The sequence below is a fragment of the Cucurbita moschata genome, unplaced genomic scaffold (genome assembly GCF_002738365.1).
Source record: "Cucurbita moschata cultivar Rifu unplaced genomic scaffold, Cmos_1.0 Cmo_Scf00046, whole genome shotgun sequence".
Taxonomy (NCBI): Eukaryota; Viridiplantae; Streptophyta; class Magnoliopsida; order Cucurbitales; family Cucurbitaceae; genus Cucurbita; species Cucurbita moschata.
In genome coordinates, this window is record NW_019268562.1 from 1,121,578 (window position 1) to 1,138,542 (window position 16,965).

The 16,965-nt window shown below is 35.7% G+C and overlaps 1 non-coding gene across 1 annotated transcript; it reads right to left on the reverse strand.

Moving 5' to 3' along the window:
* Positions 1 to 9,810: 9,810 nt before the first annotated feature.
* On the reverse strand, positions 9,811 to 9,884 carry TRNAK-CUU. Its single transcript has one exon. It is a non-coding gene; the product is annotated as a tRNA-Lys (tRNA).
* Between the last annotated feature and the right edge of the window lie 7,081 nt (positions 9,885 to 16,965).

A 16,965-nucleotide genomic window follows, 5' to 3' on the forward strand; every position in this document is an offset into this window, starting at 1 on the left:
TATCTTGTCCTTCATGTCTATTCTGATGTCTCTGTCTTGCTTATGTCTCAACTTGTCATCAATGCCCACTTTGTGTGGTGGTGTGTTGGATGATGCATCGTCCTCCTCGATCGCATCATGGAACTCTTCTATATTGGCCTGCATATGGCTGGATTGGCGTCTATTGAGGGACGCCACTTTGCTTGTCATGGCGTGAGGGTCACAACCTACTCACTTCATAGTATGGTTGTGACATTCTCCCCCACTTAACTTATTCATCGTCCTCGATGACTCACTCGGGTCACAATCATATTGTAGATTGTGACACAGGGCATCCCACCTAGAAGAAGAAATCTTGGGCCTCAAAAAGCATCGATTGGTGTGAGGTCATAGGTCACTTTGGACATGATTAGAGTTTTTGTGTCTGAGGACCTTGGTCCCTTATCCTTGAGTGGTACCTTGCATTCTTCTTACTTGGGTAGTTGTAAAGATTGTGTGGTATTGTTCTTGGTTCTCAATCTTGTAAGTTTCTAAGGTTCGTAATTCCTGGAGGCATAAATTGTAACTTGCATTGAACCATATGAACCCATCTTAGCATGAGTTGTTCTAGAAGGTCATACATTCTTAGGGAGTTCTTTAGAGGGTTCTAGAAGAGTCTTGATTCTTGTAGTGTTTCCTTTAGGTGTTTCTTGGGTCCTAACTTGGTTTAGGTTCCAAACTTGCTTCAATCAATTTGAAACCTCCAACATATCTTCATGTCCTTCGTAATAGACCTTATAAGAAGTACGAGATCATTTGGAGCACGTATAGACCTTGGATTTTCATAAGTCGTCCTAGGGGCATTTTGGTCATTTTACCCATAATTCTTGGTTTTGCTACTTAACGTGTTCTAATGGCTTTCAAATTTTTATAAGTCGTCCTAGGAGTTCATTTAGTGGGTTATTTTAACGTTACTTAAATCCTGAATATTTTGATCAGTTCAGGGCCTTAACTCACAGTTCTTTTTGTTTTTCTTTCATATATCCTAAATTCATACTTGTTTTAGGGTTCATATGGAAAATCCAATGGATTCCTACAAGTATTTTTTAACAAAACGTCCAAGGTCACTACTTACCTCGTCGTCGACATTTGGGATTTCCGTTCTTGAGCTTCCAGTATCCGAATTATCTAAAATTTCCTTCCACAGACTCCTTATTTTGTCTAGTTTCTAGAACCATAAAGATTTTTTTGAGAATCGATCAGGAAGGAGGTTAAAATTGAAAAAACCGAGGGAAGGTCAACATATACCTATCTTTGACTTTTATTGGTCAAAGTTTGACCTTTGACATTGGACTTCATCTTCTTCCTTGGTAGCTAGAAAAATCTCGATTTTTTCTTATCAGAACCCTCTGGTTTTACCTTTTTACAGCTATATAGAGACATCTAATGGATTCGATTTCTCCACGAAACCTTTAGATGAAGTTTCAAACAAGAAGTAGAGACCAAATTCATACCTTTTCGTGGTCTGTAGCACAAGTTATAATCTTCCAAAGTTCGTTGAAAAACATGTTTCTCGCCGGAGTATATCTAGAAACCTTTTGTTGGGCAGCCGATTATAAAACTTTTCAGTGCCTGATTCCTTCACGAAACTTGTTGTAAGTCCCATATGAAATATGTAGGAGTTGGTAGGAAGGAAAATGATTAACCATAGCCCTCGAATTTGGAAGAAATCCGAGAAAGAAAAACCCATAATCTAAGAGCTTCAAACTCGAGTTTTAGGAATTCTCATTACTCAATTCTTGTCTTAAAACTTTGCCCCAACTTCAGGCTTGGGGAAGCTTCCACCGACATTGAGAGCTCCAAAATCATCGTGATTTGAAATTTTCTAGATAATTCGTTGGAAATATCCTCTCCGATCAGCTAGCTACCAACTTCGAGTTTGAATTCCGACTGTTGGATTTGATGATCTTTGAACGTTCTAGATTGCATACAAATTTGGGAAAAATCCAACGACACGATTTTGAGATTCGAAGGACTTTGTGCAGATGGTTACATGTAAAGGTTTTTATTTTCAGCAGAATGACATTTTCATAATTATCCATATTAACAGGGTAATTTGGTAATTTGCCACTTTCAGAAAATTTTATTATTATTTTTCTTGAAAAATTCATAATTTTCCTAAAAATTTCTTCATCTCTTACGGGTCATTTTTTCGTCCTTGAGCATCTTGAAATTCCCTCTAGATCAGGAATTAAATATCCGGAAATTTCCTTAAAAATTGGAAAGTGACCTTTTCGTCCTTTTCGCTTACGCTTTCATTCCCAATACTTTTCCAAATGCCTTAGTCGTTACTGTTACTCATTAGGGTATAGAAATGACTTGCTTAAGACCACTTTCCTTGCTTAATCCTCTTAATTTCTTTATTGGATCCTTTCGGTCTTACATGGGTGGCTTTGCTTCATTTTTTTTGGGGTGTTGCAGCTTCTTACCTCGACCGACCATCAACAAACAACTAAAAAAGAAATGTAGAAATTTAAAATAAATAGACGACTGGATTCCTTGGGACGACACCTTCTGTGACCTCATAGTTCTCGAGCAGCGCTTCTTACCTTGACCAAGACACGACTGGATGCCTTGGGACGATCCCCGCTGTTACCGCATAGTTCTTGAGCAATGCTTCTATAACACCTGTTCATCGACAGCTTGATTCACATGAGTTACTACTAACATAGATATTTTGCTTTGAAAATCGGTCATAAAACAAAAAAATTCATACATGACAAGTAAAACATGTGAATCAAGTATATTTTACAACACAAAATAATCAAAGTAAATTTTCAACAACAAAAGCACATGTACTTAAAAAAGATAGATTAGGATTCCTTTGTCTTGAGCCTGCTGGTCTTGTCCTCGATTGGCCTGCAACTTCTTATTTGGCCAAAAAAGTTAAAATAATCTTGATAAGAAATTAATTTACTCAATAAAGAGCTAACTTGTCATTCACAAGTTTATTACTTATCTTTGTAGTTGTATTTAAGTTTTCTTCTCCATTAATTCCTAGTTTCTTTTACTTGGATCATTTGTAAGTTAGTAAGGTATTTCAACTACCTCTCGCTTAGGTTATTCCAATATGGTTATTTAGAATTTTAGGATTCGTACGTAAGACTCAATCTCAATCAATTACGGTCCGCCTACTAATTTCTTTAGCAGCATGTAACATCATATATACCAAAGGTCAAGAACACTCATTGTTCCTAATTTAGCACACACCGTGTCGGTCAGGAACTCTGCGAGAATTAGTAAACTACAATACTCATATTCTAAATCTTTCGATAATTTGTTTGGCGATAAATGGAAATGCAGTAAAGATGAGAATCAATATTTGGTTTACGATGGTTAGAAGAAATCTCTCTCTCAAAGCACAAAATTTTATGGTTAAGGTCAACTAAATTGACAAGCATCGAAAGACATTGATAGATTTCCGACGCTTGCTTATTTTGTTAGCCAATATATGCTACGTGACAAAATTTAGTACATCTAGAGATATTTTTGCCCGCCATAATCTAACTTTGAAGCCTCCAAAGCCCCCCATCTCCCTTATATTTCTTCTTCCCCATTTGCTTCCCTACTTCTTCATTGGCACCCTCTTTCTTCCATTTTTTTTTTTGTGTGTTTTTCTCATGGTGAATGGCTATCAATTTGCGGTGTTTGAGAGAACTTGCTACTTTTTGGGTTTTCTCTCTTTTTAAATATCTTTTTTTTTCCTTTGTTCATAAATTATGTTGTCAGTTTAGGTTCATTTTGATGGTAAATTAGCTCATGTTCAAAAGCATTAAAACTCAATGAGTTTGAATACTAACCTTTTGGAGTTCAAATTCCTTTTTCCTCACGAACGGTTTTGAACCACCACTAGTGTCTTCCCTACTATTCTCCGGACTTAGAACGGGATTGTGGAATCCAGTGAGTCATATTTGCATGTTCGTGCAAATTTGAGATTACCAAATTTTGACACTTAAAATTTTGCTCAAATTTGTGGGATTATGTGACAAGCATGCAAGTTTGAGTTAACCAAATTTTGACACTCAAAATTCCACTCAAATTTGTGGGATTATATGACAAACATGCAAGTTTGGTTAAACTATATATTGACACTCAATATTCCACAAACTCAAACATGGATTTTTCCATTAGGTGAATAAACATTTTGACTTTCTTTATTTTAATTCAACAATTAATTTAAATAATTAATTTCAAATAAAAATAATATAAATGATTAATTAAAAATTTTAATTAATATTTAACATTAAATAAAATGTCAATCCCAATCAATTCCGACACATTTATTATCATCACTATTCATAATTAAAATATTTAAATCTTATTTAAATATCTCCAATTCTCTCTTTTTGTTCAATGCATAATTAAAACAAGATGTGGTTAAATATATGATATATATTTAGTGTGTATTCCCTAATTTGAATTCGAACACTTTGAACTCACTCGTCACACTGTTCTAAGGTTTAGTCCGATATGAGCTAGCAGAGGGACCTACTTGACCTACAGATCATGGGCTCAAATGATCCGAGATTAACCGGTTAAACTCATTAACCTTGTTAACCACATTCATTAACTACTACGACACTCCACTGTAGCTCAATAGTTGCACTCCTCTCACTATAGATATATTTCTGTCTATTTGATATAACCATGATTAGTAAGTCGATCTTTCACATGTTGTTCGTAACTAGAGCTGGATCAATTTACCGTTTTACCCCTAAAGTTACTTTTTGTTTCTTAAGTTCCACTAATCCTCTAATGAACAATTGGTTTGTGGTCCAACCACAAAACCGAATCCCTCTCGGGCCAATGAGAGGGGTGGGGCCCCATGTTCAAAACTTGGAGTCAGTACTTAAGGGAACAATCTCTCTATTGTCCCTAAAAGCGGGAAGGAGTGAATTCCATCATACACCCTATGTCCCAAGCTATTCACCCAGTCTTACCCCTGAAATGGGAGGCTTATTGAGTCGGCAAACTCAGGCCACTCTCACCCATGCAAATCTAAGGATAATTTCGAATAAATAGGAGTTCATAGTTACCTCAGGATTAAGATCGAGTTACCGAGGTCATCGAATGAAAAAATCAGTCTCAACAGTAAACGGCATTATAAAGTGAGAGTAGTTTTCTTCATGGTCCGATCTTATGCAATACTCATTGCATAGGACGCCCCCACTCACATGTCTCCACATGTACAATTTAGTGATCACATTGTTAATATCATATACAAAAGTGGGCCGCATCCATAGTGCCCCAGAATAAGGTACTCAGCCTTATCCCTGTACTATAGATCATTTTGACTATATACTTGCACTTGATCTACTCTTATGTCTCTACATATAGTTCAAGTAATCATACTATAGTCACAGTGTTCTTAGTTTATTGGATTTGGATTAATGATCATAACATTCACTTTATTCAATAACAATCTTTACTGAATAAATATAAATATTAACTTTATTGGAAACAGAATATGTTTTTGTTTATAAACTATGAGTTTTTGGACATAAAACCCAACACATTTGGGGTATGCCCAAACAAAAAGTAAGGTTCAATTTAGGTTTAACACTTAGAGAGCAATATAGGTACTCTCAATATACTTCAAACACCTTAAAAGGGATACCTAAAAACAATTCGGCTCAAAGTTTCATTAACATTTTATTTCAACGACCCGAAGCTACCCCTAAAAATTACTAAAACATTATAACTAAATTCAAGGGTTTTGATCCAATAGAAAAGGTTGGATGATAATATTACCTATTAAATGTCATCGAGAATGCTTGATTAAAACTAAGTAACATTGTTAGAAAACTCAAAGATACCCCGAAAATGAACTAAAAAATTATAATTCACTAGAAGAGTTTTGATTCAATAGAAAAGGAAAATTACTAAAACATTATAACTTGTTTTGATTCAATAGAAAATGATAGATAAAATTTTCCATGAAATCTCATCGAGAATGCTTGATGATTAGAAATCACGAACCTCCATAATAGTATGATATTGTCCAAGTTCAAAAATAAGTTCTAGTTATTTTACTTTTTGTTACCTAAAAGGCATCACACCCTACGCATCACACCAATGAAAATAGTAATTCTTACTTATAACAATAAGAAGTTAGGATGGCCTATTGGCTTGTTGGCTTCATTCCCCTTTCCACACCCTAGTGGCTTGTTGAGTGGGCATCATCGTATTGCCTGAAACGATTCTCACATCAGGCTTGTAGTGGGATTTATTTCAGCTATCGGTGCTATTGGAGGTGTGCAGCCAGAGGTAGCACAGATTAAGGTGCGTCTGTCCTAGTCACTAGACCTTGACGAGGTGGGCTATCTTCACCTCCACCTCTTCCTCTACCTCTAATATAGGGTCGTCTCCTTCCTCGTTGTCCTCTTCAATGTCCTTATGTGGCATGATTCTAAAACCAATATATAACTTTTCTTAAGTCTATATCTCGCTAACATAAATTGCACCATATCACATATAATCACAACGTATAATTTAGCAAACATGACATATTCATAAAAATACAACTAGGTGGAACATAATGCTACCATAAATCATATAATTAGAGCTCAACATATTTGATACTAAATTACATTCAATATTAGTAAACAAAAAAAGTACATGCAATTAGAGGCATTTCTTTATCTTATCTTATACAAGACATACCTGACGGTGACGGGACATCGATCGCGAAACCATGGAACGTGCCAAGCCTATCTCATAGACAAGTCTACCGAATCTATAACCTAGAGCTTTGTTACCAACAGTGACGACCCTAGATTTCTATTAGCCTAAAGTTGCTACCGTTATCATATCTTATGCTCTTATACGAAATTAAACATTTAAACTTCATCTCAAAACACAAACTTCATCTTAAAATACTATCATGGACTTACTCATTCGAAAGCATCTTTAAAACAACACAAAGTAAAAATGCCCTATACTAACCTATGCCTAGGAAAATAAAATACTACTATTCTATGCACGTGTCATTATCTCTATTTGTGATGTCGTCGTCAGCTGTATGCGGGTGTCTTGCCCTTACCTGAAATAGAAGTAGCACAAGGCTTGAGTATTTTAAGAAATACTCATAAGTGACCCACTATTGAGGTTAGCGAATGCAAACACATGTAACTAATGATCTTAGAAACCTATTGTTAAAAATATCATAGGGGTGGCCTCCAGTCCAGAAAAAATTGGATGTGTAGTACTTCTCTACACACGACTCACACGTGCGAGCATGGATCTCCAGACGGTTCGCACCCTCTAGACCCAGCACAATCGAGCTAATTGTCTGTAGTGACGTCGGGAGGTCAGCAGACCCCTGAGTGTCATGCAAGGCATGATGATGATCATCATCGTAGTGTACGCATCCGTACTCATCATCATAAATGAGAAGTAACTTGATGTATATGTACACATAAAATGCACGAGGTCCCTAAGGTTTTTCATCTTTAGAACATCTTTATGACACAACCCTATATACACTTCACATATTACTCTAATTAATATGCATGCCTTGGCCTTCATACATTCATCACCATTAACATTGGCTAGGGCTGTATCTTAAAAAAACTCAGTCACATAGTGCATCATGGCATTTAATACATGCACCACATCTTAATACGGAATAATGTCATATTAATCAATCTTATAATCTTCCATCTTACATCGTCATGTTATCATGCATCACCATCATCATATCATCATGATACAACGTCATAATGTAACGTCATCATGTAACATCATCATATAACATAATATAACATCATATAGCATCGTCAAATAACATAGTCATAGTCAACACCTCATAAAATATAAAGCATTAATGACACGTGCAAGGACCACTGGGCATTTGTCGTCATAGATAAATTAAGTCATCCGACTTAGCTGATAGTAAGGCCACTTACTTGGTTGGTCTTGGCCGACATTTTCTCTAAACTCAAGTACGTTTGAATTTTGTCTCTCGGAGTTACTCCAAGTGTCATAGGAGTTGTTTCCTATTAAAAAGTCCATCTCGCTTCGTTAGTAATTTACATTTCTAATCCAATTTAACTTGAACTTCAGAGATAAGACATTATACTGACCTTAAATATTTCTATTAGAGTAAAAATAAGCTTCGGAAGGGCAAAAAACGTAAAGGACGCTGTTAAAATGTCAAACGGAGCCTAATACTCAATTTTTGAGCCTAGGACTCTAAAATGCCGAGCTAAAGGAGCCGGTGTATGCAACAGTTACTCTGTCGCTGAAGGACATTGATATATGAGCAGGTTGCGAAGTGGTTCAAGGCGCGGGTCTCGAATGTTCATGTGGGCGTGCAGGTCTGTGTTGTGGATCCGCGGGTTGGGCTGTGTTTTGTGTATTTGGGCTTGAATGTGGGTTTTTGGGCAAAGCACAGATGAACTAGACTACTGGACTGGTTGTTGGTGGGTATCTAATTGCTGTGTTGGGTATCTGGTTACTAGGCCAAACTGGGTATGGGGTTGCTTGACTTGAATCAAGTTGCGGGTATTCGAGTTTAGGTCCTAGCAGGTGGACTTCGTCTTCTCCACTTGTTTCCACGCATTTTCCTTTCTTCATTCCTCCATATCAAAACTTGTTGTCTACACCCTGTTTCTTCTCCTTCTTTCTCATGGTGTTAACCGTCTATGTACTTTCGATCCTACCCCTCTATCTCGCTTGTCGTCATCTCGACATCGTCATTTGTGCAGAGGTGCCTTGCCTTTACCTAAAAAATAAGAGCAACGCATGTATTGAGTATTGTAAGAAATACTCATTAAGTAACCCCACTACTAGTATAGGGTAATGCAAACACCTGAAATCATGGTTATCATAAAACATCATTTCATGGCCTTGGTCTCATATTCCTGTCCGGGTAGAATTTGATGTGCAGTACTTCTCTACTCACGACTTACATACACACACATTTACTCCCAGGCGAGCTCGCATACCTACCCATTGACCTGGGCTTCAACTAGCATACACTCACGCTGTTGGTATATCATGGAGGGAAGGGAGTGCACATAGTATTGTGGTGTATACATTATCGTATCATAACATCATTGTGAACATAAATGTCGTAAGGTAAGTGTCCGTACTAATCAGGACGGGGAGGTATTTCGATACATGTGAACATATAATATGAATGTGATCCCAATAGTTTAAAATAATGGCATATAAATATGAATAAAGTAGTGACTTTCATATGATGTCACGTTCCTCAATGGCATAACGTGTCAATATGATATTCCATAACATTATATATCTCATCATTACAACAAGTCATAACATAATAAGCAAAAATAACAATCAAAAGTATGACACTTCAAACAATTCATATAAACCAAATAGTAGTGAAGCCACTTACATGAGTAGCTTAACCGGAGTTGCTAAATTATACTTCGAGTGCTAAGTTTTAATGGTTTATCGCATAAGCCAACTTTTATCTTAGAGCTAAATTTGTAGAACATCATGGAGTTTCCTATTCTTTTCTCGTATGTTTTTCTAAATTTGTAGAACATCATGGGGTAGAACGGGGTAGAACATCATGGGGTATTTGTAGAACATCATGGGGTTTCCTATTATTTTCTCGTATGGGGTTTCCTATTATTTTCTGGTATGTTTTTTTCTAAATTTGTAGAACATCACATCATGGGGTTTCCTATTATTTTCTAAATTTGTAGAACATCATGGGGTTTCCTATTATTTTCTCGTATGTTTTTTCTAAATTTGTAGAACATCATGGGGTTTCCTATTATTTTCTTTCCATAATTTTAAGGAATGATTCATTCCCATCGCTAGAAGGAGGGTTTAAACCTCGGACCTTATGGTTAAGAGCCACACGCTTTAACCAACTAAGCTATTCCAGCTAAATATTTGTAATAGCTCAAGGCATCACCACACCCTTATAAGAAATGTTTCATCCCCTCTCCAACCAATGTTGGATCTCATAACCCACCGCTAGCAAATATTGTCTGTTTTGTCCATTACGTATCGTCATCACCTCACAATTCTAAAACGAGTCTACTAGGGAGATGTTTCCACACTCTTCTAAGGAATGCTTCGTTCCCATTTCCAGCCGCTAAAAATATATTGTCTATTTTTGCCCCTAACAAATTGTCGTCAGAATCACAGTTTTAAAACACGCTACTAGAGAGATGTTTACGGACACTTATAAGTTATTCTTCATTTTCCTCTCAAACCAATGCGGGATAAGAGGGCGTGGGTTCACATCCCACTTCTGACAACTCAAATAAAGGTAAAATTAAAATACAATAGCATATCATTATTGAAATCAATTGAACTCCCTGGAGATTTAAAATTGTCACGACATGATTTTCCAAGCATCTAATAAAGTTAGTGTTCTTCAAGTTTACCCTTACGCCCGAATCTCAAGGACACCGTGATTTTCTGTACCACCTGGGTGTTTAGGGAATCATGAGTTGTGAGCCTCCAACAATATCTCCTTAATTCCTCGTTTTCTCTCTCCTATTTTTTTTTTTTTTTTGTGTTTATGTAAATGTGAGTTATTGTGGGGTTCTAAAAAAATATGCCAAAAAAAGAACACGTAGGTAAGGTTGAGTTTCCATCCAACCCTTTGATGCCAAATTGGAGTTAATAAAGTGTAACGCCCCTAATTTTCTTTAACCTAATTAGGACGTCACCCATGCATACATAATTCATTATGCGGAAGCTCATCATAAAAAACCTTGGAAACAAAACAAAGTCTTTCGTAAACATTCATAAATCCAAAACAACCTATCTCCAAAAATAAAACTTCAATAACTGAATTTAAAAATAAATCTAAAGAAAGCAATACTCAATGCTATAACTCAAAACAGTCCAATAAAGGTAAACTAACTCCTAAAAATATCCCATCTCCAACTTCCATGGTGTCCTCAGCTCCACCGTCAACCATACAGTGGCGCCTTGCCTTTACCTGAAAAATGTAGGTAGCACGTGGCTTGAGTATTTTATGAAATACTCAGTAAGTCACCCCACTGTTAGGGTCAAGAATGTAAACACATGCAACATATGAGCGGGACCTAACTTTTCATAAACTTTTCATAGCCTTGGGCGCTTTTCTATTCTGGGTAGGGTTGGATGTGTGGTATTCCTTCACACATGGCCCATGTACGCGTAAATGGACCCACCAGGCGAGCTCATATACGTACTCCCTAGGCCTGGCTTGGTCGGGCACAACGTGTTGCACGTTGTCGGACACCATAGAATAGAGAAGGGCCTGCATAATATCATGGCGAACATAAATATCGTAATTCATTCTTTCGTATCATAAAGGGGAAGAATCCCGATGCACGTGACATACATATATGCATGAGGTCCCTTAACATATCTAACATGGCATTACATAAGCAGTGCTAACATCGCATTCACGTTTCTTACATCACATGGCATCTCACATGACCTACATTACATGGCATACTACATAACATGAAAGTACACTCCTATTGCATAAACATCTCATGACATGACTTGATAATTCTACGTGTATCTATGACATCGATCAACATATTCATTGCATATAATACTAACATCTCATTCATAACTTCACATAACATAAACAGTCAACAGTCAACATAATTCATACATCACATAACATACACAATCTACTGTCAACACAATCTATACATCACATAATCATATCACATAAACATGGTGCATGCAGGGGCCACAGGGCACGCACCATCATACAACACGTAGTAAGCTAACTCCAACAGTAAGGTCACTTACCTCGATGGTCTTGGTTGAAATCACTCACAACGAGCTAATCCCAGCGGTTAAATATGTTCTATGATAACCACATAAAAACTTAGGAACCTTTCATAACATACCCTAGCTAAACCTCATGCTATTTATCAAAGTAAACCCCCGACCTAATCTGTCTTAACGTTTAGGAACCATACTGACCTCGGATGGTAAAACTAAGGGCAGAAACAACTTCGGAAGGGCCAAAAACCTTGGAATCGATATATTCTAGTGATACCTTGCCGCTAAGCCTAGTTGCCGAGCCGGCCAATTAAGCCACCAAGTCGAGCTGCGGGAATTAATGGAACCGAGCTAATTTCGTACATGTGCGAGCCGACCCGCATTGTGTACGCGTGTGAAGCTGTCGGAGCTGCTGGGTGTGCGTCTGCGGCTCGACCCTATTCCAAAAACCTTGCCTTCCTTACCCGATTCTTCCTCCGAAGAGCAACTTCAAGGTTCCGGAGGTAAGTTTGGAGAGAAAACCATTTTCAAAGGAGGTAAAAGGTTGGGTATAGGAAACTCAGTGATATAGGAATGTTTCTATTAGGTAATAAAAGTCCAGCACGAATCCTTACGAGGAGATTACATTTAATTATTTATTTTATTATTAGGTAATAACTTCCTTGTTGAAAATTGCACCTTTTCTGGCGATAATAAATGCATAACATAATATCTTATATAGAAATAAAAATAACAATCAACCAAATAAGGCAAAAATGGAAAATCTGAACACAAAGAGTACTCCAAAACTGCTTCTAATCAACCCATTATTGTTGTTACAATTTATTTTACTAAATTTAACACTATATGTTTGAATTAAGTCTCATTTGCAGGAGAAGAGGACGATATAAATCTCTATTTGAAAACAAATCGCAACACAATTGAAGAAAAGAAAATCATGCAAATTCTCAAACCTTTTGTTGTTTGTGTTTTCATTTTGGCTTCGCCTACAAACTCAAACAATATAATTGTTGTAAGTCTATTTGCTTTTTTTCCGTAGTTTATTTTTATTGTATCAAGAATATGAGTAAAAATCCATATGATAGAGAGTAGAAATAAATTGGATAAGAAATGAAGTAGAATTTTAAAATTGTGAAACTAAAAGTGGAAAAATTCAATAAAATTTTTGGCTTTTGGTTTGAAAGATATTTCAATAAGAAAGTTTGAATGGATGGATCAATTGAAGAATTGAAAATATAAGGGCTTATTTTGTAAAGTGGGAAGTGGTGATTTGCCTCATCGCAAATCTAAAAACCAAGATTTAGGTTAGTAGAGAATATATATATATCTACATACGGTGAAATTCACGTTTTTATTTTAAATTTTGAAATTTAAAAAACAAAAAATTAAACTATTTAATTTTTACATAATATTTATTAGGTTTTTAATGGTTTTATTTTCGTATTTTAATGTTTTTATCTTCGTATCCTTCTTAAAATTTATATGTATATATTTATCTTAGTTTTGGTGTATCTAACCTAAAATTTTGGATTGGCTATGGACTTAGGCGTGCATATCGTCAATCCAAGAACCCAATTCAATTGGGACTTTAAGAAGAATTTTTTTTTTCAAACGACATTGTTTTGGTGTGACTTTGAGAGAAAATTAGGGCATGCTTCATTTGAGGTTTTATGGTAAAAAAAAAGGAACATGGCTTTCTGATCGATGGGGTAATGAAAGATGCATATGATTGGCACATAGTAATTAATAATCCTCTAAACAAATTTGAGTTCTTGCACGCATGGAAAAATGGTTGTTCTCGACCTTATTAAATAATGATCCAAGTTAGTGGATGAAAATGTCGCATCTTTACTGGTTTTGTGGAACAAACCTTTGTGAGAACAACCAAGAAGTATTTTTCTTCAATCTGGCATAGACAATTGGATTCACGAAAATTCTCACAACTCGTCATGATTTTCATTCCTTCCACCGAGACTTTTGTTTTTATTTTTAACTATTACATAAACAATTTGATACACCATAAAATATATCTAATTTATTATATCATTAAAGTTTATCAATTGATGTACTTAAAGTGCCTTTTAAATGAGTACGAGAATTAAAAAAATTTAGATTATATATCGAGTACAATCGATTAGTTATTGTCTAACGACTCTAATTTTCCATTAAAAAATAAGGTCCCAACGACATGCATGTCATGATTACCAAGTGAAAAAATCCTTTAAAATAATTTACTAAAACAATGCTATGGACTTAGAGATTCATAAAATACCATTTAAATCAACAAATATCGAAATCAATATACAATAATTTAAATAATGCAACACACTTATCAAATCTAAGGGCTACTACATCAAATGCAAATGCAACTACCTTGACTTCACTTCCATGGTCTCCACAAGAACACCGTTATTCATACATTGTTGGCTTACCTTTACCTAAAACAGAAGTAGCACGTGACTTGAGTATTTAAAAATACCTAGCAAGTAATCCCACTATTCAGGTTAAAAAATGCAATCACATACAATCACGGTGGGATCTATCTTTTCTTAAGACATCCTGACCTTATTCTCTACTTGAAGTTCGAGTAAGGTTTGATGTGTAGTACTTTTCTATACACGAAACACACATGCGCACATGGATCCATTAAGTGAGCTCGTATACATACTTCATGGGTCTGATGGCAGGCTAACGAACACTAACGTTGCCGGAAACTACAAAGGGAAAGGAGCATGCATAATATCATAGTGTACATAATAAGAAAGTGTACACATGTGTACTAATTATAACGAGAAAGTCTCTCGATGTATTTGACATGCAAAATGAATGAGGTCCTATAGTTTTAAATCATGATACATAGTTATGATGCAAATCATACATCCATTTTATTTTTCATGACATAGATACGTCTACTCGACAAATATTTTATGGTTAATATACATGGTTTATCAATGTCTCATAGGCACAACGTGAACATGTTAACATAAAACGCGTGGTGTAATATGTGAAGGTTCAAGCATTATATATCATTCATATCGCAACGTAGATTCATAACATATATTTCATTCATATCATATCATAAAATGTCACACCCCTAAGTTTCTTTTGCTAATTAGTGACTTCCACTCATGCCTGCTTAAATCATAAATACGGAAATTCATACTAGAAAATTTTAAAATAAGGTCATGGACATAAATAATCAATTCAAAACATGAAATTCAACCGTTTTAAAGGAAAATCAAGCTTCACACAAACACCTAACAAAATTGACTAAAATCCAATATGTCCTATCATGTACCAACTAAAAATTCAAGACATTCAAAACGTTCAACTGCCCTATTCTTGTCTACTCTGACTTCCATGGCCTGCCCAACGTTCACCTTCATCAGTTCATAGGATCTTTACCATTACCGGAGAGATTAAGTCAGTACGTGACTTGAGTATTTTATAAAATACTCAGTAAAAAAACCAACTGTTGGAGTTTGATTCGTAAACACATGCATGTTTGAGTTAACCAAATTTTGACACCTCAAAATTCCACTAACATGAATTTTTCCATTAAATGAAGTCAACATTTTGACTTTCTTCATTTTAATTCAACAATTTGTTTGAATAATTAATTTCAAATTAAAGTAATATTAAATCATTAATTAAACTATTTAATTAATATTTAATATTAATTCAAATGCCAATCGCAATCAATTCCGACACATAATTGATTAAGATATTTAAATCTTATTTAAATATCTGAAATTCTCTCTTTTTGTTTAATTCGTAAATAAAACAAAAATGCGGTTAAATATATCGTATATATGTACCGCATATTCCCTAATTTGAATTCGAACACTTCGAACTCACTTGTTACACTGTTCTATTGTTTAGTCCTATATGAGCTAGCAGAGGGACCTAATGGACCTATAGATCATGGGCTCCAACGATCCAAGATTAACCGGTTAAACTCATCAACCTTGTTAATCAACAACACTCGTTAACTACTAGGACACTCCACTATAGCCTAGTAGTTGCATTCCCCTCACTATAGATATATTTCTGTCCATTTGATATAACCATGATTAGTAAGTCGATCCTTCACAGGTTGTTCGTAGCTAAAGCTGGGTCAATTAGCCATTTCACCCCTGAAGTTGCTTCTTGTTCCTTATGTCCCACCGATCCTCTTATGAACAATTGGTTTGTGGTCCAACCAGTAAACCGAATTCCTCTCAGGCCAATTTGTGGGTAGGGCCCCTTGTTCAAGACTTGGAGTCAGTACTTATGGGAACTACCTCTCTTCTATCCCTAAAAGTGGGTAGGAGCGAATTCAATCTTGCACCCCACGTCCCTAGCTATTCACCCAGTCTTACCTTTGAAATGGGAGGCCTATTGAGTCGGCAAACTCGAGCCACTCTCACCCATGCAAATCTAAGGATAATTTCGAATAAACAGGAGTTCATGGTTATTTCAGGATTAAGATTGAGATACCTAGGTCATCGAATGAAAAGAAAATCAGTCTCAACAGTAAACGACATTAAAAAGTGAGAGTGGTTTTCTTCATGGTCCGATCTTATGCAATACTCATTGCATAGGACGCCTCCACTCACATGTCTCCACATGTACAATTTAGTGATCACATTGTTTATCTCATATACAAAAGTGGGTCGCATCCATAGTGTCCCCAGAATAAGGTACTCAACCTTATCCTTATACTATAGATCATTTTGACTATATACTTGAACTTGATCCACTCTTATGTCTCTACATATAGTTCAAGTAATCATACTATAGCCAGAGAGTTCTTAGTTTATTGGATTTAGATTAATGATCGTAAAGTTCACTTTATTTAATAACAATTTTTACTGAATAAACAACAATAATAACTTTATTGAAAATAGAATATTTTTTAGTTTACAAACTATGAGTTTTAGGACATAAAACCCAACAGTTTGGTCTCTAAAGATAACAATTTTTATTTGCCTTGTATGTTTCAATCTCTTTTACAAGAATTTGAGAATGTGTTCCAAGATGAAGTACCTAAAGGACTACCTCTCATTAGAGATATTGAACATAAAATAGATTTCATAACGGGTTCAATCATTCTTAATAGGCCAGCTTATAGAGAAAACCCAACTGAGACTACCGAAATTCAGAGGCAAGTTGGGGAGCTCATGGAGAAGGGCTATATACGAGAGAGTTTGAGTCCATGTTCTCTACCAGTCTAATTGATGC